The sequence below is a fragment of the Antennarius striatus genome, chromosome 17 (genome assembly GCF_040054535.1).
Source record: "Antennarius striatus isolate MH-2024 chromosome 17, ASM4005453v1, whole genome shotgun sequence".
NCBI classification, from domain to species: domain Eukaryota; kingdom Metazoa; phylum Chordata; class Actinopteri; order Lophiiformes; family Antennariidae; genus Antennarius; species Antennarius striatus.
Genome location: NC_090792.1, coordinates 4,284,773 through 4,309,455, shown reverse-complemented (window position 1 = coordinate 4,309,455; position 24,683 = coordinate 4,284,773). Strand labels below are relative to the sequence as shown.

Sequence of the window (24,683 nt, the reverse complement as noted above, 5' to 3'; positions counted from 1 at the left end):
GCCCCCGCGACCCGATTCCGGATAAGCGGTGGAAGATGGATGGATGGATGGATGGATGGACCAATGTGGGATCAAACCAAATGTTGATTTGGAATATTTAGACGGGACGGCTGTGTATCTATAGGTAGTACAACTATGTCACTGATGGCGGGGATGGGTTGGGGCTCGGTTGTTATGGGAGTAACTTGCTTTAAAACAAATTGTCAGTGTTGATTCTTTAAAAAAAAAAAAAGTGTGACATCATCATGTAGTCTTGGACTAGTCAAAAAACACCTAACAAATCAAGAAAAAAAAACCCATTTGTATCTGTTTAGTTTGAATTGTTGGCTAATCCTTTTGAGGCTACCAATCCCAGCAGACACTTGCTGACAGGCGGGTTGTGCATGTTCAATAAAGCGTTAATATTTCACGTCCACATCATGACCTCACTACCCCAAAAAGAAAACACACACAGTATCTCAGTGCAGCAGAAAGTGGGTGGTGACTTGGAGAAGGCCAGCAGCCATGGGGGAGGGGTTGAGCCCCAACTGGTCAGCACAGCACTGTAGTGAAAAAGGTGAGTAGAATAAAATGACACATTGCATGAAGGTACCACACTTGCATAAAAATTCAATATTCATAAGTAAACGTTTTAGTTTTAGTCTGTAAAGACACCCTTTTGTTACAGTTGCTCATTGTCTTTAGACATAAAGTTGAAAACACAATGGTAAATGGCTGAAAACTGGTGTTGCAATTAATCTGAGGTGACTTGACCAATGACAGGGTTGAAGCTACTTTACATTTCATAACTTTTAAAAGTTTCTTTAAGTAGCAGTAAACTGTGCACTTAGTTTAGGATTACTTTTTACTGTGGATTAATACATGTTTGGGGATTACATGGCAGTGCTACATAACTGGCAGGAAGATGATCCTTGTGTGATTTGCTCATAATTAACTGCGGTCCCTCTGCTAACATACTGAGAGAACTATTTGACACATTTGCTGCTGACACCTCAATGACTCAAGTGGTTTTAAAAAAACAAGTGGTACAGAAAGCATACATAAATATGACTAGTAACAGTCATAATAATAATAATAATAATAATAGAAGCGGTCAAGGAAATGAAAGTATGAATGAATAATAACAACAATAAGAATAACAACAACAACAAAATATAATAATAATAAGCATTATTATTATTATTATTATTATTATTATTATTATTATTATTTTTCTGTATAGCAGTATGGTCAGTAAGATCAATTCATTAATGGCTGCAGTGTTTTTTGTGATGAACTTGATCTCTAATGATGATCTTGATCTCTTCATGAGTTTGATCTCGAATGCAGCATTCAGACACCTGCTTCTTAGTTCCTGGTGGAAAGAGTAGATCTGCACCACACAATAATTATCAGTTTTACAGAAAAGTTTTGATCAGTTATTATTCTAAGCTAGGAAGAAAGGAATATACAATATTTATAATATTAGCTCAATATATGACTCAAGAGGAGGCTGGAGCAAATGGTGAGAGCCCCAGAAAGGTCCCAAGTAGGATCTTCTTGCTCAGGTAACACATGTAACAGCAGCGTCACCATAATATACGTACAGCCGAAACAAAAAGTAAATATTTTCCCTTGAATTCTAATGAAAGGCAAATGTAGATTTAACTCTGCCCTTGTGTAGTTAACTGCTCTCGGAAATTGACTGGTGGTATTGAAAACATTGACAACCTTCTAGATCAGCAGATCCCAACGTGGGGCCAATGGTGGAGTCAAATTGTGTTTACAGATACCAAATACAATTTGAAAATTATTATAAATGGTTTATTCCAACCATAAAAAGAGTAAAATTGCAACGTCGGAATGCCTTCATATCCTTTTAGTTATGATACCAATAAATATCAGGTTATTGAATTTTTAAAATAACTGAGTGTTCCAGAGAAAAGAATAGGAGCCAACCATAAATGTGTCATTAATCAGGACGTGTTGTCAGGAGGGAAATAAGACAGCCATCTGTAAATCAGTCTTTACCCAAAATTAAAAACTTCGTAAACCCTCCCCATCTGCCACTCTGTGAAGAATAAAGCAAATACCAAGAACTGTTAGCAAATAATTTACGCAAAGTCTATCCATTGACAGAGGCAAAGCTACAGGAGGCAACGCCAGATATGATGGTGGGTGATTAGTCTCCATTTGCACCGTGAAAATACTTAGAAGTGAAAGATGTGTGTTTATGTAAGACAATGTCCATATGGGGGATGATATATTATTCATATTGCAGGTGTTTAGTTTAGGTTTCTTGAATGAGAGAAAAGCTGCTTTGAAGCAGGGCTCCTAAGTCACAGAGCACCTCCACTTCCACAAAATGGAAATTAAAACAAATGTCATTGAAGAGAAATATGCCCAGGACAGGGATGCACAATGGAAAGAGAACAGTGTAACAAGGGCACAAAACCAATCAGTGGGCTGTCAGCCAGCTTTTTGTCAAACAGAAACACATCCGACGTGAGGCTTCCCTCTGGGACAGATTGCTGTATGCTTCAACTTTGTTTGAAGAGGAGCTGCTAGAAAAGATTCAAATCAAATCAAAATAATCTGTGTGTGATTCTGTAAGCCAGTACCCCAGCTGCAATAATAGGATTAACTTTTGTTTCCTACTCAATACGTGATTTGCGTTCAAAGCCTGATAAGGGTCCCTTTTAATTTGTTTCAGAAACTGTGATAGTGAAAAACCCAAAGTGATTTCTGATTGAGGCAGGCGGTGACGCAGAGATACCGAATGTTCTCTTTGAAGTGAGATATACTCTGCTGCGTATTCGGTACAGTAAACATCCCTGTCAGAGAGCAGATGCTGCCTCCCTTTGTCACAGCCGGCCTGGAGACAAGACAAAGCAACACAGGCTAGTACAACAAAGGCGGCTGTAATTTATAGAGCTAAGCGAAGCCTTTTCCATGTATTCTGAGGCCGCAGAGGTAGTACACCACAACTCCTGCCTTCCTCTGATCTCTGTGGGCTCGGTTACTCATTGTTGACATCAGAAAAGTGGCTGTTGATTTAACTTTTTTCCCGGGAATTTCCCCTTTTTTTTTCCCAGTGTTTTTTTAATACTGTTATATGTTATATCTTTTGTGAGACTGATTGGATTTCAATAGATCGCTGAGCCTTGGTGGAGACACATTTTCTCCTGAATGCCCCTCTTGTTGGAAGCTTCAACGACGTGAACGTCCTGGTTCTGGATCCTTGTTGCAGCAGAAAAAAACACTTTTCACCCACCTAATAGGCCCTGTGTTTCTTTGGATAGTTGCACTGACTAGTGACATCCAGTTGCTGGAATCCATTGATTGAAACAACAGTCAGGAGGATTGTGAGAAAGAGGAAGGTGTGCACTTTCACACTCTGGGTTGGTGGGGCTGCAGACTCTTCATGGAATCCATTTATCGATCATGATTTGCCTGCTCACTGCTTCCTTTGACAAGATAAGGTCCTCAGGTGGACATCACTGCTCAATATAGACCTAGAAACCCATACATGCTCCACTACAAGAGAAAAGTTTGACATCTTCTTTACTTGATTTCCATTATAATCTTAAAATTAACTCATTGATGAGTAGTTTATAGTAGATAAAGACAATGCATGTGGAGGTAATAGAAGGATGATATGGTCAAGATTGTTTCCTTAGTATAACATCTCTGATTTGAATCATTCCCAGCCTACATAGGGTAGTCAAAACTTTTTAGCAGGATTCCACCAAAACTTCATATACTACATGCTGCACCATCTGCATTTATTCATTGAAAAAAAAATAAAAGCAGGATAAAAGATCTTATAGGAACGCAATATGCCACAAACGAAAGAAATTCCAGAAAAGATGAGAAAAAAAGTCATTTGTGTCCACCAGTCTAGAAGGAGATACAGAACCATTTCTCACACCTTGAAATTCAAGCACAAAATGATGAGAGCTACAGTATTATCGACAAATGGAGAAAACTTCGAAAAATATGCACCATCCAAGGTGTGGCCAGCCTACCAAATTACTTCAGGAGCACATCAACAACTCTTCTAAGAGGACAGAAAAGAACCCAGAACAACATCCAAAGAACTGCTGGGCTCACTCGTCTTAGTTAAGGTCAATGTTTATGATTTCAAAATAACAAAGTGATTGGGCAAAAATGGCACCCACGGAGAAGTCCTAGGTGAAAACTACTGCTGCGCGAGAACACAGGATTGTATTTGGTTTGCACAAACAAATAACCGAGAAGTTTAAGAAAATATTCTAAGGGACTGGTGAGATGAAAGCGGACCTTGTTGGAGGTGTATGCGACATTACATCTGGTATAAAATTAAAACAGCATCGTACCAACAGTTAAACACAATGGTGGTAGTGTGAATGGCTGGGGCTGCTATGCTGCTCCAGAACCCTGGAATACATGCTAAAATTTAAAGGACTTGAATTCTGCTTTGGATCAAAAAGTCATGAGAGAATATCCGGCCATCAGTTGTGACCTCAAGCTCATTAATGCTTTGAATAAGCTTTTAACGTTATTGAATGGAATGATCTTTTAAAGCTGCATTTTGTGTTCACATTGACACAGGTTATTTTGATGATTTGAAACATTTAAGTGCAGTAAACAAGCATAAAAGCACTATTTTTTTTCACAGCACTGTACCTTCATGTGCAACAAGAATTAGACACATTATATACAAAATAAACCTAGTCAGATTTTTGACAGATGTGAATCGATATAACCACATGGATTGAAAAAGAGTATAATAAAATGTCCTCTACCTCATACATCAAAGACATTGCTGTTTTACACATGCTATGCTGGTTGATTTTATGTTGCATTTTGCAGCAGCACCAAGTTAATGAGTGGCTGTTGAGGTTACAAGGAGAAGAGATCAAGAAGGTGGAGGATTTTAAGTACTTAGGGTCAACAGTCCAGAGCAATAGAGAATGTGGAAAAGAAGTGAAGAAGCGTGTACAGGCAGGATGGAACGGGTGGAGGAAAGTGTCAGGTGTGATGTGTGATAGAAGAGTTTCAGCTAAAATGAAAGGAAAGGTGTACATAACTGTGGTGAGACCAGCGATGTTGTTTGGTCTAGAGACAGTGTCACTGAGGAAAAGACAGGAGACAGAGCTGGAGGTAGCAGAGATGAAGATGCTGAGGTTCTCTCTGGGAGTGACCAGGATGGATAGGATCAGGAATGAGTACATCAGAGGGACAGCACATGTTAGAGGTTTTGGAGATAAAGTCAGAGAGGCCAGACTGAGATGGTTTGGACATGTCCAGAGGAGAGATAGTGAATATATTGGTAGAAGGATGCTGTGTTTTGAACTGCCAGGCCGGAGGCCTAGAGGAAGACCAAAGAGGAAGTTTATGGATGTAATGAGGGAGGACATGAAGGTAGTTGATGTGAGAGAAGAGGATGCAAAGGACAGGGTTAGATGGAGGTAATTGATTCTCTGTGGTGACCCCTGATGGGAAAAGCCGAAAGGAAAAGAAGAAGAAGACGACCAAGTTAATGAGCGGCTAATGCAAAAATAAATAAATAAAAAAAAACAAAAAAAATATTGAAGTCTATAAATGAAAATTACAAGTTATAATGAATCACGTCAAATTATTTTAAATATTTTAATAAAGCCAATCTTATGTTGATATTAATATTAACAGTGATTAAGCCACTTTTATGCCTTTCTTTTTCAGTGTATGGTTTCAGTTACAGTTTGAAATCCCTGCTGTAAACTGCTGTAAAGACACACTCTGCAGGATGGAGACCTTACCTTTATTACAGTTGTGACGTTTGAAAATGGTGCTGATATGACACAATTACAGATCATGTTACAACTGTGCTTCTGTAATCATGCTGATCCAAAAAAGTTTCAACCTTTATGCTGGAAGTTTTACAGGTGAGGACTGAAACGTGGTATCATGAAACAGACACGTGTGTGCTTTCTTGGTGAGACTGAGCTCCTCTGCATTTGAATCAGCTTTGTTTTTGCTTTCTTCTCCTTCGTTCACAGCAGCAGCAAGTGAGAAAAACACATCAGACAGAAGCACATGGCAGCTGCTGCAGCTTTTTAACAGCATTAGTTCAGCTCCAGCGGGTATGTCACACCAAATTGGGAGGGATAGAAAACGCATGCAGATTTATTGCAGATCAATGGTCTCCAGTAGCAGGACTCATGCGTTGCCTGTATCATGGTGCAGCTCGGTTCACAATGTTCCATATAAATAGGCTTGTTTGGCTGATGGGCTGGTGCTGAACAGTTTCATTTGTGGAGTGTAACTAATCGCCCATCGTGTGGAATCATTTACCAAAGTAATAACACGTTAATAAGTCTTTAAGACAGCAAATAAAGAAATGTGTTTGTTGTTGTTCTAGTCGAATGCTGCAGTGCTAGTGTTCATTTTAATTCAAAGAAATGAACCGTCGCTGATCCACTTACATGTGTTGATGAGTTCAAATTCTGAAGTAAGACTGGGATATGGTTTGTCCACCAGTGGACAGTTCTGGGCTAAAAATAGGTGAGGTTGATTTAATTCAGCCTTACGTGATGCTTGTATATCAACCCTGCCAGTTGCATATATCTAATATCAGCCTTTAAACATGATTGATTTTTGTAGCCACCGTCTGGGAGTGCTTGCAAAATGCCTGTGTTGTGTACTTTGCACCTCCACTAATTTTCAGACGTGTGGGCATGTGTGCAGCAGACGCTCAGCTTGAACACCTCACCAGCAAAAAATATCTAACTGCAATCATGTCATTAAAATTATTTAGTCCAATAACTGCTTTGTGAAAATGGATATAAGACATTAAAAATGTGAAAAGGAAGGATTTCAGTGGCGGCTCTAGAGATTAAACGACACATAAATAACAGAGGATCAACTGTGTTTTGTAAATGGAAGTGTTCATGGTCACAAACCCACATATGACCCTCCTCCTGAGTGTAATAAAATTACTGTAATTTGGATACTTAAAAAATATGAAGTGTTACGTTTTATATATGTGTATACACACACTTGTTATATATATATATATATATATATATATATGTATATACATATATATATATATATATATATATATATATACAGTATATATACAAACATAATTTCAATGAAATTACATCAAATGATATTTGAAATTATATTTAAAGTGTAGCTTTAAAACATAAAATAATGATATTAGCCTTAACTGAGCTCTTCAGAGAAGATATAATTTTCTTTTCTGAACTATGTTTTGTTTTCAGATCTTCTTTTAACCTCCTGTAAACTGAAATGAAACCGTGCAAAAGGCACAATTAATTTCAATGTTACAGAGTGATTTTAATTTTTTAATCAGCAATTCCAACCGAAGGTTAAAAACAAACAAACTGACCACTAAAGCTGACAGCATGTTTTCCTGCCCATTACATTAATCGTACTCTTGTTGAGAGCCAGATATTTTTTTAATCTGGTAGCAGAAAGACCTGGATAGTGTTGAAGGCTACGGAGTATTCCAAATAAATGAAATAATGAGTGAATAGACAGGAACAAGCCTTACACCCGCCCACAGCCCTCACCGATTTATTTTGTGTTCATAAACAAAGGAGAAGTACTGTGTGGGTTTACTGAGTGTTGTTTCATGATAATTATGTCTAGTTGCACTGAAAAGAAAGTCTGTCTGCTTATAAAACATACTGTATTGGACTGCAGTTAATCAAGTTGTTAAATAATTCTGCAGATGCATATGTCTCTGGATTTCTGCTTGTTATAAATGCAAATTAACTCCTCTTGTTTGAAGAAAATGATAAACACCCACGAAAAGATTAAACAACATAAAAAATACAAAATTTTCTCAAACAAATGATGACCTAAATGTAAAATATATGCAATATATATACAGATGGTAGTATATATATATATATATATATATATATATATATATATATATATATATATATATATATATATATATATATATATATATATATATATATATATATATATATATATATAATATATGTGTGTGTGTGATGCCAACTCTATATAGTTTAGCATCCTATATAAGTTATGGAACAGATCAGAACATTTTCTATAGAAGCAGTGGGGTAGAAAGAACCTCTGTGCCTGATAAATAGACTGTAATTGGTTGATCTGTGGTGTGTAACAAGAGGAAAGTCAAAGACTGGAAAGAGGCCATGTTGCAGCAGCCAATCAGAGACAAACTGTGACAGGAAGAATAAATCAAACAGTAATTGAAAGGGAAAGCTCTGACTTGTTCAGTATATTAATATAAATTATCATTTTTGTACTTTTTTTCTGCAGTGGACCACACTGTAACATTGTTGACCATAAAGGGTAGAACTGTTAATGATAAAAGACATGATTAATTACATTTATTGGATCTGAAGACTATAAATTTAAAGAACAAACATTGTAAAATGAATGAAACACACCAGGGAGGTGTGAGAACTTAATCTGTCTACTGATTGAATATTTACAGCTGGTTTGATCTATAAATATAGCTCTGATCATTAAATTTCAAACACAGCTGTGATTCAACAATATACCACAACATTTTGATTCACACAAGCCTCTTCCAGACAGACAGAAACAAATGGTTTCCTTTACAGAATGAGCACTTAATAAAATCAATGTGGCTCTTATGTTTGTGTTAGCTTAACCTCAAAATGCTTTAGACTAGTTTTAATCTGTACTATCAAGCAACAATCACAGCTACCAAGAGTTGTCGTTTAAACAGATAAAACACCACAACTGCATTTCCAGTTAAACAAAATCACACCGCACCTTAGCTTTTCTACAGAGCATACCTCATACAGTGGATTTTTTTTTTTTTTTTTTAGCGGTAGATTAAAGTTAAACTAGTTTCAGCTTTGCTTTGATCATTAATTACATTTAATTGCTCAGTGGTGCACACACCATTGGTCCATCATGCGATTTTGCCACTGTTCTGCTTTTCCGAGTGTTTCTGAAGCAGCTGCACAGATGAATCTCTATTTGTTCAACAAGCAAAGAGGCCTGAAGGTCGTTTTTTCTGAGCGTTCAGGTTATAACATAATAATGGTAGCCTTATACGGAAACTTAGCTGCCCATAAAATCTTCCAGCTAAACAATGAAATCACTTGTTATTGCAATCATTGGTGTGTGACAAGGTGCCTCCAATTCCTCCCATCAGAAGAACATAAAGCTAAAACATAGTGGATACAAATGGAGGATAATAATTTTTTTACTGGTGATGGTTCATGACATGAATACACCTGCTTCAGTCAATCATAGGCAGCAATCTGTTGAGGGATTTGTAACAAATGCAGGGATCTGGAACACATTTGTGTCGCTATGTCTGCCTCTGTGGTTCTTATTTGTTCCCATTCTGCAGCTCTGAACCTCCTTTCAGCCACAATTTGAGGTAAAGAGCTGGTATATGACAGGCTCAGTTACATGACTCCCAGAACTCCCAGATCCTCCTTTCATAGCCACTCCCTCCTGACATTTGCTGTTTGACCTGCCCCTTCCCCTCCTGTCTTCCTCTTCCATGCCATTAATGCCTAGTTGTACATTAAACTGTAAATATTCATCTTAAGTGCTTCTGTGTTGTAGACTGTGAGATTCAAATAATGCTGGTCAAGAACTGCATGATTAAATTGTTTTCTGAAGTAAATACTCTCCGACAAGAAAAGCATTAGCAAATGTCAAGCTGCATTTATTGAGCCAAAGACCAATACTGCACAATAGCCGACAGACAGCATAACAGAAGGAAGCACTCAACCCCTTTCATCACCTCACTGTCTCTATCTATGCCAATGTTGTGGAGGTGCTAACTCTGGCTGACTCACGCAGGCCTACAGATCCAAAGCCAAGTCATCGCCACACTTTGTTGAGCAGAGTACCAGTGTGGGAGAACGGACACAACAATGCAGTAAATGTTAAATATCTATTTACATGATAAACATGTTGCTTTAAATGATGTGATTTGCAACCTGGTGTACAGCTAGTTAGCTTCTCACAGCCATTGCACATTGCCTCATTATTCTTTTATTTCCTAAAGTCAAGCATTTACCAAAGTTCATTTTTCATGCTGCTCATGTGAGTCATGCATGCAGCTCTGGGCAGTTGTGGCACTAGATAAACATTATTACTAATTTTAATACAGTCCATAGTTGTGGACTTGTGGTGGTGGTTGCTCCAATTCTTTCTGAATGAAAATTTTGAAAACCGTTTTATTGATCAGGTAGTGTTGTTATGCTTACACAAGCTTAAATTCTTCCTTAATATTTATCAAACTCAAGAGCTGCAGAGTTTTCTGCTACAATCTGAAATAAAGCTGTTAAGGATCAGCAATTCCACCATCATATGTGGCAGTATACATGCAGCCAGCGAAAGCTCTTTAGTAAATTCTATGATGCCTCCAGAAAAGACTGGGAAAGGAACGGAATATCATTACGAGCTACAGAGCTTTGGCCAGTCTTTGGCTCTGGAGCATACCTCCCATTTACTGGTGTTTCTCATTAGTATGCGGCTATGCAAATTACCTTGTTGTTCCCTTTTCTACATGACTAAATGAGATTAAAATGGAAACTAGTGACCCTGAAAAAATACTGACCCAAAAAACAGATGTAAAGACAAGCTATTAAAGACACTAACATAAAAGTTAAATACTTTAAATGTATCTCAATTTTCAGATGGCATGTACAAATATTCCAAAGTGAAATGTCACTGTTCTTCCTTGACAACACCAAAGGTTGAGTTTACCGAGTACTACAATTTCATAGGACAAAGAGCTGACATTGAAGAATGTAGGATTCTTTAAGGACTCTGTCGGATTCTTGGGCTGCAGCCCTTCATGCGCTGGGTTTACTGTAAGTTTAACCCCTGCTTCAGTTTAGCAGACCAGTAGCAGCAATGTGAACAGGTATCTATTCACTCACATATTAGCTGTAACTACCTTTGCTAAATTCCCTTAGCTTAGAATGCTAAACTTCTCAAAATAATATTTCAGTGTGGTAAAGTTTTATATGATGTGAGGTAACTGGTAGCTCATTGTATGTTACTTGAATCAAACAGCTGTCTTGCTGACAGGCTGGAGCAGATAGCATTTGGTAATACTGTATAGTAATCCTGCGCTCATTCGCGCATCAACACATGGTACGGTACGCACATCCTATTGGCTGACAGCACCCGGAAGTGCTTTAAACAGTCTATTAGAGTGTGGAAAAAGGTAATACAGGTAGAAGGTGGTTTAATATCGGTATGGAGGAGGGTTCATAAATGTTTAAATTACCGTAAATAATAAAATAAAAGTTGTCGCTATATGGCGGAATTTTGTCTTTGCGGGTGGTTCCTGGAACACATTAACCGCGAGTAACGAGGGATCACTGTATATGACTTCATGTTCAAAAAATAAACGTTAAGATCAATAAGGAGAACCTGAAACATTTTTTTATGTGTACCTAGTTGTAGCGCTGAGGAATGCTGTAACTCCCTTCTCTTGGTTAAGCTACTGCTAATGCAATAGAATGGCTGTACACCTCTCTGCGCCTGTCATTCTCCATAGCAGCCATGTTCAGCACACTCATGCAGACCTGTTTAACATGTCACTCTCCATCATGCGATCAACACTGGCACCACTGGATGACTATTTCAACATGGTTGATATTGTTGTCAGTGGAAGTGGATTCCCGCAGTAGCCCCAGCAGCTGACTCTTCTCTTTGCATCTTTGATCACTAGTCCTTCATCTCTTGTGAGCCTGGGACCGGCGTGGAATTGCTGAATAGCATGATATATGACATTCCATCTCAGCAGCGTATGAAAAATAAATTAGATTTCCCTACATCACTTCCTGATCAGCTGCCACCATCAACACCAGCAGCCCTCCTTGTCTTCTTCATCATACCCCCTCCTCTCCCACACACGTAGCCATGCCGCAGCAGAGCAAGTACCCAGTTTACGTTTTCACACCTAAACTCTACACTGTTTCTCACTGCTTTTATTCTTGTTTGTTCCAAGACGATATTATAGCACCACAGGTGTGGATCAAAGTATTATACAGTTTGTTATAGGTACAAAAGGCTTTGAGCAAAAGTAGGGTTACCACTTCCTCTCGAGCAAGAACAGTCATCTCTTCTCATAAAAAGATGGGGGACTTATTTTAGTAAATTCTGCACTATTTTGGAAACTGGTTTTGACAGCCTTTTAAACCAAAACATGTCGCTGTTAATGTGAAATGAAAGCACAACGATGAGAAGCACTTGTTGCTGGCTGGGTCACATCGACTCGAACATGGATTATAATTTTTCATTGATTAAAATTAAACAGAAATACTGTTTTCTTAAACTAAACTGAGAATGGGTGCTCAGACTGTTATTCAACAAAAAATGTAATAAAACGAACAAAAAAAAAAAAAAAGGCTAATTAAAAAAAATACACAAAAAAGCCAAATGACAACACAACACTATAAAACAGTAACTAAATATATTGACACCAGTAACACTGACACTAAAGCAGTGACAGTAAAAAAGATAACTCTGATATTACTGTTTGATGGACATTGGGGATGGGACACAAGGTTCTCCCCCAGTAACAGGACCTCTGCGAAGTCTTCCAAGTCAGGTAGAGTGTTTTCCAAGGATAAAAGACTTTCTGTACCTGAATGCCAACAGAACTTGATGGTTGTGTATTTGTTCCAAGTCCTCAGATTTCTTCCCGTGTAGTGTAAAAATGCCAAACTGAATAAAAAAAGTCACAATACCATTACAGATGTTATCAAATGATGTCACAGTCACAAATGTGATTTAATTGGGATGTTAACATCTTGTGTGTTCAAACAGTAGGTGATGGATTTACACATATTGTTTTCTCAGTGGAATCTAGACATGACAGGTATCCTACCCGCTGCAATTTATTTATCAAGCTTCAGTTAATGCTCCCCATCCTGCATGTATTCATCTACCTGTTATAGCCTCAGACCAGATGTTAACATAAACTTTTTTTTTTCCCCCTGTGGAAACATGTCAGTTAAACTGCTGCATTATAACAAGAGGCTCAAACTTACTGTCTGCATACCAGCCCGTAAACAAAAATGGATCTCATACTCATTAGTATGGATCTCATTAGATCACACTGAATCACATCGTTCTTGATGTTTTCTCTCACATCTTTCTTTTTTTTTATTTATTCTGAAGCCCAGTGCTAACAATAGCCAGACACTCCACTCTGTTCAAGCACTGCATGTCATAGTTTGTATCAAAATAAATCCCCCAGTTGCAGCATTTCCTTGTCTCAGTAAATGGTTTACTAAGATTGAGGCTAAACTAGTGCACAAGAAAGGTGGAAGTTTGTTGTTTCCAATTGCAGAATCAAAAAACTTGTGCGTCAAGCATGTAGGATGGCCTCCTCTGTAAATTCACTGCGACATTTTCTTTATAGCAACATCATCATCGATGATGTAACAGACTCAGAATAATAACCAAATAATTTGCCTTAGATGGAAGCAGATCAGTTGCCTCCATCTAACCCTGTCTTCTGCATCCTCTTCTCTCACACCAACTACCTTCATGTCCTCTTTCACTACATCCATAAACCTCCTCTTTGGTCTTCCTCTAGGTCTCCTGCCTGGCAGTTTAAAACTCAGCATCCTTCTACCAATATATTCACTATCTCTCCTCTGGACATGTCCAAACCATCTCAGTCTGGCCTCTCTGACTTTATCTCCAAAACCTCCAACATGTGCTGTCCCTCTGATGTACTCATTCCTGATCCTATACATCCTGGTCACTCCCAAAAGTAACCTAAGCATCTTCATCTCTGCTACCTACAGCTATGTCTCCTGTCTTTTCCTCAGTGACACTGTGTCTAGACCAAACAACATCGCTGGTGTCACCAGTTTTGTACACCTTTCCTTTCATTTTAGCTTAAACCCTTCTATCACACATCACACCTGACACTTTTCTCCACCCGTTCCATCCTGCCTGTACACAATTCTTCACCTTTTTTACACACTCTCCATTGCTCTGGACTGTTGACCCTAAGTACTTAAAATCTGTCACCTTCTTGATCTCTTCTCCCTGTAACCTCACTCTTCCAGTTGGGCCCCTCTCATTCACACACATGTACTCTATCTTACTGAATAATAACCAAGTTATTTACCTTTATTATGTGACAGGATGTTAAAAGTAAATTAAATGGTTAAACAGTTTAATCACATTTATGTTTTTAATCTATTTTGTTTATGTGTGCATCAGCAGGTTTATGGGGAATTACTAGAGCTTTTAAGACACGTGGCGCATAGGTGTCAAACAGGCGAAGAATAAAAACAGTGATGTTGAAGTGTGTCAGAATCACAAAGTAAAGCATTTCTTCTTTTGCAGAATTAATAGTATTTGTTGCCAGGTTGGCCCCTCCTTCAGTGATCAGGAGGCGGGTGAGGCACAACAAAGCTGTGAATCAGAGAAATAAAAGGTAATTTTGTTGTTATTGTTGACAACAAAACACCTGCAAGCATCTCCACACAACACAGCAGGAAGATGTTGTCATGCTGGTTATAATCAAAGCACACATTAAACAGATACTTGTAACTTTGTATACCCAAATATGACAAAGGCAGAGCTTTGGACTGAGAATGAAAACGGGATTTAACCTGGTTGCTACAGTTTAACCAGTAGGACGGTGTTCATATGAAGACATCCTCAGCTGTCAGAACCAGTTCTCAGAAGAAGCATCAGGCCTCAGGAAAGCCTCTGTCAGGAACTGCACCATCAAGCATCAGAGGACTGGCTTCAGATGAAGCGCCTTCAGGCAAGAAAGTTTCATAAAGATCATCATCAACTTGCAACAATATGTGACTTTTGGGTTCCAGGATGGCGGGTAAATGCAAATTACTACAAAAGGTTAAAAGTCAACATTATGTGACATATTAGGATTAATAGTAAAGGTATTAATAGTTGAAAAATAACGTGTAAATCTGTTAACTTTTGAGCGGCAGTAGCTTGGACCACTAGGTCTTTGGCGGGGGACCGAAAGATGGCCGGTTCAAGACCCGTGAGGGCCCAAACGTTTGGAGTGTGAACTGCTAGTGAGAGGTACCGGTTCACTTCCTGAGGCCCCCTTCCTGTGCATGTGTGTGTATGGGACCGTACGATATCTATCTATCTATCTATCTATCTATCTATCTATCTATCTATCTATCTATCTATCTATCTATCTATCTATCTATCTATCTATCTGTCCATGCATATTTTTAATGGCAGATGAGACTATGAGCCCACTAACGGTGGCTGTTATGCCCAGAAACACCCCCAGCACAGAAAAATAATAAGAAAATGCAATACACACACACTACTCTTGCTCACATTGCTAAACACTTGTTGCAGGCCATAAACGTTGACAGTGCAAACTATATTTTGACATAAGAATAGTGACTGTATCAGCATAGTTGAATATTAACATGTAGTTGACATGATGTTTTGAAAGATACTTGTTACTTGTTTTAAATCGATCGCTTCACGACTTGTTCTCGGTCCTTAGAAATTTGATGATTCTATTAAATAAAACCCTCCAATGCCTCCCTCAAAAATGTATATGCCACAACAAATACTTAAATATAAAAACTATTATGCTCATGATCTAATATTTTAATCAATGAATAGAAGGGCTGATTGGGAGATTTTTGTTACCAGATTTTTTCAGACTGTTTCTATGCTTTGGCTGGGCTGTTAATGAGCTACACATTCATACACTTATTAATGAGTTACTCATATGTGTGTAATTTGAAATTCCATTTAACTTCATGCAACATCGACAAAAAACAAATCTTAAACATGTTTCAGTGAATTGTTGTCGTGGACTTTGAACATATGCTTTGCAGGGATGCAGCGCATAAAGACTGGGACACAAACAAAGAGATATACTACACATTAATATTTGTGCAGCTTTTGCTGAGAGCATGAATTATTAAATAGATGCATGCGTCCAGTGTGAGTAGGAGGTGCTACTAGACCATCTGATGTGTTTGTGCGCTACATTTTGATGAGGACATCAGCTGAGTGGAGGGGGGGGGGGTAAAACAACAAAAACAAGAGCAACAACAACTAAAAAAAAACAATTTGAGCCTTTTTTGTCAAGTGAAACACAGACCTGACTTAATTATGATGTCTGATGTATGATCACTGATCAACCGATTAATGTTTAATGCAAATTCATCAACCAAAACCAAAAACCCAGTGATATAAAAGCTCGAGAAGGAAAAAATAAAGTAAATAAAATCTTACCTATATTGTGTGGTATTGTGCCATATGGTGCCTGGAAAAACACCGCGAGGTCACACATTCACTTTTGGAGAGAAGAAGAAATGAACCCCCTACAGAAGGAAAAGAAAACGTTGTTTAACAAAGCAATATTTCTGCAACATGGAGAATGACTTTAACTTTGTAAAAGAAAATATTTCTACAGTTTATTTCAAAGAGATAAGTAATGTGATTTCAAATGTGGTTCTCCTCCATTGATGAACATGTGACTTAATGAATTATATTGGATCTATTAAATATGCCTCAAACCATCTCTTGCACACATTCATTCTCTTTGGCAGCATGAACAATATTTCAACCTATGTATGGTCTCAGCCTTAATCAAGGCCATCTGTGAATGTGATCTGTGTGCACACCTTAAACAACACTCAGGACTTACTCCTCATTAATTCCACGGGAGCCAAACATGCCGCTAAGCTGTAAAAGCTTTTACAATTCAAGCAGTGATATTATGATTCATAAGGAATTATTTGCTTCTAAAACAAAAGCCTATAAAAATCACCTTAAAGCATTGTGTAGGAGAGGCAGGGGAGATAAGATCGGTTTATGGAAGATTATTGAAATATAGGGTGTTTGTGCTAGGCCTCGGCTCCCAAGTGACGCTAAAAACACATGCCATTTGTCTCCTTTTCCTTACTTTTGTGGTCAAATGTTGCTCGAAGCTGTTTGTCATTCTGTACACTCTGAACACACCGTCACTGTTGTTTGGTCTGCAAGCATGGGTGGGGGGGGGTGGGTGAGTGGATAGAAATCAGTGTGAGAAAGGACTCTAGTTTACAAGGTCACTTATGTGAAAGTGGCTGTTTTGAAAATGCTGCCCTGCTGCAGTCCAGTTGTCTGGAGAATGATCGACAGGTCGTTCCACCGTCCTTCTTCCGCTGATAATAAACATCTCCATACCCCACTTAGCACTCATCCTTCGACATGTTTACATTCTGCCTCTGTCATCCATTTGCCGTCCCACGCAAGAACAGAGTGATCCAACCTTTCTCGTTTGGGCTCTTTTGTGCACACATGTGCTGCCGTTCCCTTTGTGCCTTTGGGGACTCATGGCTCACCTTATACTCTCCGTTCAGATTCATTACCAGGTATTCCTGTTCATGACTCCGTGGGGGATGCTAGTATGACAAGCAGAAGGATAGTTAGTGCACTGCTCAATGGGGCTCCGTGTTCTGGTGCGCATCGCGCTCACCATCTGATTCCTATCACATCAGTGGAACAACCTGAGCCTCCATGTTTGTTGGCAGGGATGTGACTTGCTTTCTGGTTCAATGGCAGTGTTGATAACACCGATGCAGGATTCACTTCACGGCCACCCAAGAGTCCATAACCCACATCTTGATTGCACATGTTTAAAATGAAATGATGTGAGACGGTAGATGGTGGGCTGATGCTGATCACCTGAGGTTTGCACATTGCATGGAGCCATTATCAGCTTTTAAGGAGCAGCAGCTAGAGAATACAAATAACATTATTGACCTACTGTCATCGGCTGTCTTCATTTAAATTCCATTTAAAGAAACGGCTCAGAGCAATTGCCTGCTGTGCCGCACATTCGAGCAACTAAAATGAATGAGGGAATTGAGACTTTAAAAGATACCAAGAGAATGCTGTTTCATTATAACAACACAACAAGCCTATTAATAACATTCATAATGCATTCAAAATCTGTTTGTCCTCATCTTTATGTGACATCACCAGTTTGATCATGTGTTTAATTTTTCACAGGACCGCAGAATCAGCCGAGGTGAAACACAGACAGACATCTTGTTCTAGGAAATATCTGAGCCACTAAGTACCGTGCAGTCCTGCAGACAGACTGCAGCAGCAAAGAGAACAACTGAAGGTTACGAATGTTGAGGGAATCAATCTATAGCCATTAAGGTTTCATAGGGACGTAAACACCTTGGGTTAGCCATATCCAGGATCTATCTTCAGCTACTGGGTAGTGCTTAATAAGACCAAACAGCAGCCATGGGGACAGACTTCAAGAAACAGGAAGCTACTGCCTTCAAACTGCTACCAAAATAAATGATATCATTGTGATATATTTCTGACAGGATCTGACTCCATTGTTCAAGTATTTCAGATACAAATGCATATTTTTTTATCCATGACTGCCATCTTCATTCTGCTCAAGTGGTGAAAACATTACAGAGCAGGCAGACATCAGGAAAACACCCCTTGTCGATCGATTAAAAATCTGTTTGTGATTTTCCAGATTGTTGTTACTTTCCCAGTGACGGACAGCAGAAAAAAGGTAAAGCAGCAAAGAGGGTGAGGGTGAAAATGGAAGGACCCGGGTCTGTTCATCAGTGAGTGAACTGAGCCTGTACATTTCAGAAAATTAGGAAGGAATTTTTGGGACTACAGGTTTTTGCTGGCATAAATTATGATCCTACGGTACAATGGACAATGGATTTTGCTTCGACAGTGCATCTGCTTGAAAGTCAATGACAGTGTTGTAATGTTAGTACTTCACTTAAATTGAGCTGATATAAATAGTAATATTGAAAAATGTCCAAGGCAAAAAGATAAATACTCATGAATTCATTCATTTTCTATACCCGCTTCTTCCACTTTTGTGGGTCACTGGGTTGCTGGAGCCTATCCCAGCCGACTGGGGTGTGAGTCAGGGTACACTCCTGGCACAACGCCAGTACACAGACCCTCATGTAGACAGACAAGCAGGCACAAACACTCACACCTACAAATAATTTGAATTTGTCTGAAGTGCATGTTTTTGGAGGCGTAAGGTAGCCGGAGAAAGTGCAAACTCCGCACACAGCAGGACTCAAACTCGAAACTGGCTTGCTGTGCGGCGACAGCACTACCCACTGCGCCACTGTGCCGCTAAAGATAAATAAGTAGTGTTAAAACCACTGAAAGATAGAATTTTTTGTAAACTCACGGTGCCGGTATCATAACTCACGTTTGACAATTCAGGTCTTGAGCCAGTGACCCAGTTAAAGAGTGTGAGAGCTCCACTTTTCACAACAAACACGTGATGCAGACTTCTGATTAATATATGTTATATGTGTAAAAAGATTATAATAAAGTTGTAAGTAAGAAGATCATGTCTGAAATTTCTCCAAGTTTGATTCGCGAAGAACACATTTGCTGTGTATTTATGATAAGATTGCACTGAATAAAAATAAGTCAGAAATAGAAACGGCAGAGTGGGGGCATTATCCAGAGTGATCTGAATTTTAAGCGGTCTTCAAACATCTTGCATTGAACACATGACCCTATGATTAGGTTTCATCTTTAACCCCAAAAAGCAAAGGTGTAACATTTCCATACAGAAGACTAAAGAGGGAGAGAGTGAAACAACTATATTCAGAGCTCACTTCGTGATCCATTTTTTACTCTCAAATATCAAGAATATAATGTTCCATGTTCCATGTACTGACACCTTGGTCTCTGTAGATCACATCACTCAGGAAAAACAGAGATGGTTTAACCTCATTCTGGAAGCTGAGAAATGGGAAATATAATCAGCTGTAACCAAAATGTAAAAAAAGAGCAACAATGAAACGGTTCAACACTAAAAGAACGTTCTGACAACTTTTTCAAATATTAATGTTTTCAGCAGAAATGAATGGGCTGAAAGTCACAGATTTTATGATTTAAAGTTAGAGTTTTATGGTCAAGAAGCCTTTTGTGGTCTTGGTCATCACATTTTGTTAAGAGTGAGAAAAATGCAGAATAAAAGCTTAACCTTTAGGGGTGATCATCAAAAAGCTTTTTGTTGGATACAAAAACCAAAACACTTTAAGAGTACAAAATTGTTCGATAAAAATTCAATCTAAAGTATTAAGTTAAAACCAACCGTTCAGACAGAAAATAAATAAAAGACATCTGCCAAAACAAGTAGATAAGCTATTATATTTAAACATACGGTTAGTCGTTGGAACCTTCAAGTTGTTTTAAAAAAATGATATTATATATATATATATATATATATATATATATATATATATATATATATATATATATATATATATATATATATACACACATACATATATAGTATATGTTTAAATGATGTAAATCATTTCATCAACCAGTACAACAACAAAACAAAAATAAATCATTAAAAAATCTGTTGATATAAACACAGTATGTTGATAATTTATTGTGTTATTTAATTCCCTTTTCAGCATAAAGAGGCTACAGCACAGGGTGTCTGTTTACACATCACTGAGTCATTGTCAGCTGGCTCATGCTCAGCTACAATGGGCACACGCCAAAAATCTTCTGCAGTTCTTCTAATACATTGCACGCGTGTCAAACTTGTTTATGGGAATGATGCAATGGCAACACTCCAGCTTCATTGACAAGCCCCCACACCACCCCACCCCACCCCCATCCCAACCGCAGCAGCGTCCCACATTGCACGTCCTGTGGAGAAGGGTAATCACATTTTCCGCAAGGGTGGTTCTAGTGCCCGTGAGAAAAGAGTTTATCGAAGTCACACACATTGTCATTACGCAGCCCAGGTGGTTCCCACTCCATATCTGTGGCCACTTCTATCCAAACAGTGTGGTCTGAAGAGCTCAGAGGCTCGCTACGCTCAGAGTGCTTTAGATAACACAGAAAGGAAAATTACAAGATGCTGTGGGTTGAGGGGATTTGTCTTCAAGTGCATTTGGTGTCTTTGTGAGCACAAAATTACATGACAATCAAAATAATTTGCCAATTGCTATTTGGTTTTTATGCTGTCAAAATTGGAGTTATTATACCTTCAACACAACTCTGATACCTTTTAATTATTTTTTTCTCACATGGCATGTCACTTTGACTTTATACTTACATGAATTTTAGCATTGTGTCTCATGGAATTCAACCACATCCTTTGCTCACTTAGCAGGAAGACTGAAGGCTAATTCTGACCAAATCTGATAAGGTGGTGATTCAAACATGATTGTAGATTAATTTTATTGTTACATAGTGTACGGTTTATAGGCTTAAGAGAAGTTTTCTCTTTCTTTCACACATTTTACATACAATATTTTCTCTCCTTAGAGATGGTTTTAAACATCTTGAACAACGGTACCAGACTGTGGACCAGGGAACCATGTATCAATTGGGTGTATGCACAAAGTTTTGTCCCAATATATCTGGTTGATCGGCCTACTAGTGATAAAATCTAACATAAGCCATTATGATTCATCCCTTCGGAACCATAAATGTCTGCTGAAACTTCCTTGGAAACTATTCCATATTTCAAGTCCCTGTTTCAGTCCAAGAACAGCATAATCATGAGAAGGACAAAAAGATATGGCTAAGATATAGTAATTGATGATGGCAACTGGCATATCAGGAACTAGCTATTCATGGCTGTGTGAATAAAGGAAAGAACTTCTGCACCCTTACTCCACTTTTCAGGAATTCCAAGTGCAGGTTATCCATAACATATGAACTTAATTGCTTCTGAGAGGTGTCAAGATTAAGTACAATTCAACTATAATCACCATTTTAGGTAATAAAAATGCCATTTCTACAAATATGAAAGCAGTATTCAATAAGATTTATAAAAAACAAAAAGAGGACATAAAAACAACACATAATAAATACAATATTGTAGTACCATTACAGAACTGTTACATCTCTACCTCTGCTGAATGAATTTTATTCTTGAGAGGTTTAGAGGCAAAGACAAGCTTTAATTCACTGAGGTATTCAGTGAATGTAGCCACAAGAGGACACAAATGTAGCCAGAAGAGGACACAAGCCAGTGTCTTATTGTGCTGGTCCCAAGCCCGGATAAATACAGAAGGTTGTGTCAGGAAGAGCATTCGGCATAAAACTTTTGCCAAATCAAAGATGCAAATCAAACCTATGACTTCCATACCGGATCGGTTGAGGCTCGGGTTAACAACGACCGCCATTGGCGCTGTTGACCTGCAGGGCGCCGGTGGAAATTAGATTACTGTTGGTCGAAGAAGGAGAGGAGGAAAGTGCGCTCGCACGAAGAAAGAGAAGAGGAGCGCCAAGAGTCTAGGACTGAAAGTAGGGACGTTGAATGTTGGAACTATGACAGGAAAAGGTAGAGAGTTGGTTGACATGATGCAGAGGAGGAAGGTAGACATACTGTGTGTGCAGGAGACCAGGTGGAAAGGTAGCAAGGCTAGAAGTTTAGGAGCAGGGTTCAAGTTGTTCTATCATGGTGTAGATAGTAAGAGAAATGCAGTAGGAGTTATCTTGAAGGAGGAGTTTGTTAGGAATGTCCTGGAGGTTAAAAGAGTGTCAGATAGAGTGATGAGTCTGAAGCTAGAAATAGAAGGTGTGATGTTCAATGTTGTTAGTGGGTATGCTCCAGGTGCTTCCAGATGACTGGAAAACTACAGCTAATGTGATCAGGGAGACAGGTAAGAGAGTACTTGGGTGTGTCATTTGGAAAGAAAGTAGATAAGGAGACTTGGTGGTGGAATGAGGAGGTACAGGAGTGTATACAGAGAAAGAGGTTAGCTAAGAAGAAGTGGGACACTGAGAGGACTGAGGAGAGCAGACAGGGGTACAGGGAGATGCAGCGTAAGGTGAAGGTAGAGGTAGCAAAGGCCAAACAAGAAGCTCATGATGACTTGTATGCTAGGTTGGACAGTAAGGAGGGAGAGACTGATCTATACAGGTTGGCAAGACAGAGAGACATAGATGGGAAGGACGTGCAGCAGGTTAGGGTGATTAAGGATAGGGAAGGAAGCCTATTGACAGGTGCCAGTAGTGTGATGGGAAGATGGAAAGAGTACTTTGAAGAGTTGATGAATGTGGAAAATGAGAGAGAACAAAGACTAGAAAAGGTGACTGTTGTGGGCCAGGATGTAGCAAAGATCAGTCAGGACGAAGTGAAGATGACATTGAAGAGGATGAAGAGTGGAAAGGCAGTCGGTCCTGATGATATACCTGTAGAGGTTTGGAAGGGTCTAGGAGAGGTGGCAGTAGAGTTTCTGACTGGGTTGTTCAACAGGATCTTAGATAGTGAGAAGATGCATGAGGAAAGGAGGAGAAGTGTGCTGGTGCCCATTTTTAAGAACAAGGGAGATGTGCAGAGTTGTGGCAACTACAGAGTAATAAAGCTGATGAGCCATACAATGAAGTTATAGGAAAGAGTAGTGGAAGCTAGACTAAGGGCAGAAGTGAACATTTGTGAGCAGCAGTATGATTTCATGCCAAAAAAGAGTACTACAGATGCAGTATTTGCTTTGAGGATGTTGATAGAGAAGTACATAGAAGGCCAAACAGAGCTGCATTGTGTTTTTGTAGATCTGGAGAAAGCTTATGACAAGGTGCCCAGAGAGGAACTTTGGTATTGTATGAGGAAGTCTGGAGTGGCAGAAAAGTATGTTAGAGCGGTGCAGGACATGCATGAGGACTGTCAGACAGTGGTGAGGTATGCTGTAGGTGTGACAGAGGAGTTCAAGGTGGAGGTGGTCCTGCATCAGGGATCAGCTCTGAGCCCCTTCTTGTTCGCTATGGTGATGGACAGGCTGACAGACAAGGTTAGACAGGAATCTCCATGGACTATGATGTTTGCAGATGATATTGTGATCTGCAGTGAGAGCAGGGAACAGGTGGAGGAGAAGCTAGAGAGGTGGAGGTTTGTCCTGGAAAGGAGAGGGATGAAGGTTAGCTGCAGTAAGACAGAGTACATGTGTGTGAATGAGAAGGACCCAAGTGGAAGAGTGAGGTTACAGGGAGAAGAGATCAAGAGGGTGGAGGATTTTAAGTACTTAGGGTCAACAGTCCAGAGCAATGGAGAGTGTGGAAAAGAGATGAAGAAGCGTGTACAGGCAGGATGGAACGGGTGGAGGAAAGTGTCAGGTGTGATGTGTGATAGAAGAGTTTCAGCTAAAATGAAAGGAAAGGTGTACAAAACTGTGGTGACACCAGCAATGTTGTTTGGTCACTGTTGTTTGGTTCCTCAGTGTCACTGAGGAAAAGACAGGAGACAGCTGGACCAGCTGGACCAAAAAGTTCAACATGTGAATTGGCAGCGGAGAGGTGTTAGTTCATTTTCCGATCAATGCCAAGGCGCCCTTGAGCAAGGCACCATCCCCTTACAAATTGCTCATTGGGGAGCCCCATGAGGAAGCTGCCCGCCGCTCTACCTCTCACCATTATTTGTGTACCTACAGAAAACTTGTGAGTATGTGTGTGTGTGTGTGTGTGTGTGTGTGTGTGTGTGTGTGTGTGTGTGTGTGTGTGTGTGTGTGTGTGTGTGTGTGTGTGTGTGTGTGTGTGTATGTGTGTGTGTATTTCGGGAGTGTACCATATATACATGCGTGAAATGAAAACTAACAAGAGCGGAAAAAAGTAATTGAGGTGTCGGAATGCTACAGTCCTGCTGTGTGGGGATTTTGGCAGTAAAGGGGAACTGCGGTCTGATATGGTGTTGT

The 24,683-nt window shown here is 39.2% G+C and overlaps 1 protein-coding gene across 1 annotated transcript in view; it reads right to left on the bottom strand.

Annotated features, from left to right (window-relative positions):
* The window catches only part of LOC137611026 (leucine-rich repeat and fibronectin type-III domain-containing protein 2), a 138,213-nt gene that overhangs the window by 24,718 nt on the left and 88,812 nt on the right, over window positions 1-24,683 (bottom strand). The window contains exon 4 of the mRNA XM_068338985.1: window positions 16,249-16,337. The gene's annotated coding sequence lies outside the window, so the exon portion shown is untranslated. The remainder of the gene's footprint in view (window positions 1-16,248; window positions 16,338-24,683) is intronic.